Here is a 4,149-nt window from a genome sequence, read left to right on the forward strand (position 1 = left end):
GGGGAGGAACTTGGTCTGTTTCAACAGAGGAATCAAAAGTCGGAGGGAGGAGGGCTGGTCCAGGGGCTAAGGGGGGCTGTTTGGCAATTGAAGCAAAGGGACTGCCCTCCCCCTGCTGGGGTCCACCCAGCCTCTCCAGTCTGGCAGGAAGGGGGCAGCTTGCAGCCCCTGCAGGCAGGTCTGGGGCTGCCGGATGCTCCTGGCAAGGGTGGAGGGGGCTCACAAGGGCTTGCCCTCCCGGAAGATGACTGTGCTACTCCCCAGCTTCTCGGCCAGGGTGCAGCGGTCCTTAACCTCCTCTTAGCAGTTTGCTTTTAATTCCTGTTTGATCCCCGTCAGCTTCTTGATGGTATCCTTGGAGCTGGCGTAGATCATTTTGCTCTTAAGGGGTGCACACTGGGGGCCCAGAAGATGAACACCAGGACCTCCTTCTTGCTCTCCTTGGTCTCCTAGGCGGCGTCGTACAGAGCACAATGGCAGTCTTGATCAGGCAGCATCTTGACAAAGGTGGCATAAGGGTCGTCCACAGTCTGGCCCACATCCCCAAGCAGGATCTCCTTGCCCTCCTCCAGGATGATGTTCTTCTTGTCATCACTCAGGCAGAATAGCACGGCCTTCTTGCGCTTCTTGACCTCCTCTGGTGTCGAGGATTTGCGCACCTTCATATCATTGAACACCTTGATGATACCATGGGGACAGCCACACCAGAGACCATGTTTCCAGAAGTGAGAGGAGTATGGCAAAGAGAGGCAGAGAAGATGGGAGCCACTGCAGCTACTGCCGGGACCCGACTGAACCACCTCACACCATTTTTTATAAAGCCCTACACTTTTCTCAGGCAATCTTACCCATTACTATGACTTCTACTCTTAACTCTTTTGAATGGATTTATTCATTTCATTCATTCAATCAATTGGCACTCTTCTGGGCAGGAGTGACAAAGCAATACAAGACAAGCAGGGTCCCTGGTCTCATGAAGCTTATAAGGGGTGTGCTGAATGTACCTATGTGTCCTTCTAAATCTACCTCCAACTCTTCTCCACCCTGCCATGTGCCTGGGTAGGGTGAGGGGGTACTGACTTCTATGATTCTAGAACACAACTCACATGCCCTCTGGAAGTACAATGGAGGGAGAGAGGGCAAAACAGTGATATAAATGACTACCTAATTTCTACATCTGGGTCTAACCTCTCTCCTCTTAAGGATCTTAAGCAGGATCTTAAGATCCAGCTTCCAATGTCATGTTGTACATGCAAAAATCTCAGAGCACATCGATTATGTTTAAAGCAAAACTAATGTCTTTTCATTCCACCTTCCCAAAACATCACTCTGTGCTATCTCAGTTAACAGTCACATCAAATTCCCAGTTATTGAGGTCCAAACACCTCCCACAACTTTTTGTCTCTCACATCACTCACTGAACCAGTCAAAAGCATGCCTTTTATACATACACAATTTCAGCCTCCAGCTCCTGTCTTCAGCCCACTGCTACCAACACTCTCACTTTGATCCTTCCAATTTGCTCACCCATCCAGGTAACCAAATAAATACTCACCATGCACATCTTAGGTGCCAGGTACTAATCTCTGACCTCTAAAAACATACATCTAATTGAGGAAAAAAGATATAAACAAGTAATTACAATGCAAAGTAAACTGTGAAATCACCAGGAAAACTCTTTATTGTGGGTGCACACAGAAAGGTTATCTGATCCAATCTGGAAGGAATAGTGATGTCAAGAAGGATTCTCGGACAAGACTACTGTAAGCAGAAAACTAGAAGACAGGGAGGAACCAGCACACATGTGACCTGTACAATGCATGCGTGTGGGAGGCAGATACAGCATTTAAGTCCAGAGAGAGAGAGAGAGAACAGAGAGAAGAACAGTGTCCTGGCACCATGAGAATCTCAAAGAACTTAACATGACTGTAAAATGGAGGTGAAGTGGGAGAGGTAAGCAGGTGGCCCTTATTAGCACCTTAAAGGAAAATCGACTTTATCCAATCAATTCCACTCCTCTGCGGAAAAACTCGGAAGCCTCTCCCAGAGCAGACAATAAAATCCAAACCTCTCTGGCTGCCACGCCAAGCCTCCACAAGCTGACCTCTGTCTACTTTTCAGGGGAGCCCTGGTGATGAGTGGCTAAAGTGCTCAGCTGCTGAACAAAAGGCTGGCAAGACAAACCCACCAGCCACTCTGCAGGAGAAAGGAGACCGTCGGCTTCCTTAAAAGATTACAACACTGGCAACCTCACATGGCAGTTCTACTCCATCCTACAGGGTCACAACAAGTCAGAATCGGCTGAACATCAACGGGGTGGATTTTGGTTTGTTACTAATCCTGGGTTCTCTATCTCATATGCACCCAGAATTCTGGTCACCTCCTATATTCTGCTCTGTGCCTTTGCTCCATTTTCTCTGCTTGGAATTTCTCCTCTGACCATGGTGTTTGCCTATTTGATTCCAGGTCAAATTCTACTTCCACCACCAAGTCATCTCACATTCTCCCAGTGCATTACACACCATTTATGATGACCTTCCTCAAATCACTGGCAACTCTATCTGCTCCCCTACTGGCTGGCAATTTCCCAAGGGCCACACACAAGTGCCCTGTATATGAAAACGGAAGTGAATTCTAGTTTCAGAGAGTAAGGAACATGTTCAAAACAATACTCAATACCCCAGTTCTGAAGTCAAAGTGCCTAAATATCGACGGTCACAAATAACTATTTCTAATTATAGTAATACAGTCAAAAGCCTAGCTTTCTGTGTTTTCCTAGATCTCTGGATAGAAATAGCTACACACTGCCTCCTAATATTTTAAAACAATTAACAAGCTCAGAAAAAAATAAGTTACTTGCCCAAAGTCACACAATACATAAAGGGCAGAATAAAGACCAAGTCAAGTCTTCAGGTAATCCTTTCCAAACCTTACAAATGGCCAGAATATGGCCAGAGGATTCCCACACATTTCACTAACCAGATCATCATATTACCGAGAACTCCTTTCCCTAATTCTTCCCTCAACTACCATTTTCCTTCAGTGCTCAGCTCAAGCAGCCTCCCCCAAACTCTCAAATTAGTCAGCTCCCTTGATGATACATTACACTTGCCAGCATAGCACTGATCACGTTTGTAAATTCATGTGACATCTTGCTTAATGTCAGTCTCATCATCCTCATACCCCCCAGTCCTCCACCCTCCCATGAACTTACATGAGGTCAAAGACTGGGTCTGTATTCCCTGTACCTGGCACATAACAGGATCTAAATTATTATGTGGTGAATAAGTAAACTGACTTGGGGCTATAATATTCTAAAATATGTTCTGAAACCTCCAATAATAACAAAAATTTATATAAATTTTAATGCCACAAATTTTATTCCTGATATACTCAAATTCTTTGATAACTACGCATTGACATATGACATCTATGTTAATTCTCTACTGACCAGAATGTATGGTGTGTTTTTTTAATCATTTTATTAGGGGCTCATACAACTCTTATCACAATCCATACATACATCAATTGTGTAAAGCACGACCTGCATTCAAAAGTGGCCTCGGACTACCCATGTCCTGGTCATCAACGATGCAGGGAGAGCGATTGCGGACAGCCGTTTCCCGTGTTTGGAGGGTTCGGCGTACCTGTCCCTGCAAATGCCAGTGCTTTCACACAGTTCTACTTCTCTCCTGCCAACACCTCCCGGCCCCGGGCATCGGGGGCCACTGGGAGCCGAGAAGAATTCTGTGGTGATGGTGGAAGCCTTTCCAAGAGAGAAAGCTTCTTGGAGCACCGCTCCCTGAGCAGTGGATCATTGAAGCAGACTCCACTGAGACAGAAACATGGACAACAGACGCTCTCCGGGTTATTTGGAGTTGATCTCCGGCACTGGAACAAGCAAGCGTGGAGAGTGGGATTGTTGCCACCATGCAGCATCATACGACCCTTACCCCGTCACCTCAGCCCAACATGGGACACCTGTTCGCTCTGCAGGAGAGGGGCGAGAGGAAGGCCTGAGAGCCCAGAATTGGCACATCTTCAGTGGCCCTTTCAAAGCAGAGCCACAGGCCCCTGCCCTGAGAAATGGAGGCTGGAGAGTCCTTCCAGTGGCCAACCGTATCATCTCCCTACTTAGACCTGCATCAC

The 4,149-nt window shown here is 46.7% G+C and overlaps 1 protein-coding gene, 1 non-coding gene and 1 pseudogene across 2 annotated transcripts in view; 1 reads left to right on the top strand and 2 right to left on the bottom strand.

Moving 5' to 3' along the window:
• Positions 1–4,149, bottom strand: part of CAMTA1 (calmodulin binding transcription activator 1) — a 1,095,522-nt gene that overhangs the window by 1,086,165 nt on the left and 5,208 nt on the right. The window lies entirely within an intron of this gene.
• On the bottom strand, positions 220–715 carry LOC101643610 (annotated as a pseudogene).
• Positions 3,543–3,678, top strand: LOC115872845. Its single transcript, XR_004048078.1, has one exon. It is a non-coding gene; the product is annotated as a small nucleolar RNA SNORA71 (small nucleolar RNA).

The sequence above is a fragment of the Echinops telfairi genome, unplaced genomic scaffold (genome assembly GCF_000313985.2).
Source record: "Echinops telfairi isolate 266 unplaced genomic scaffold, ASM31398v2 ScPeMD7_7457;HRSCAF=8495, whole genome shotgun sequence".
In the NCBI taxonomy this organism is placed as follows: domain Eukaryota; kingdom Metazoa; phylum Chordata; class Mammalia; order Afrosoricida; family Tenrecidae; genus Echinops; species Echinops telfairi.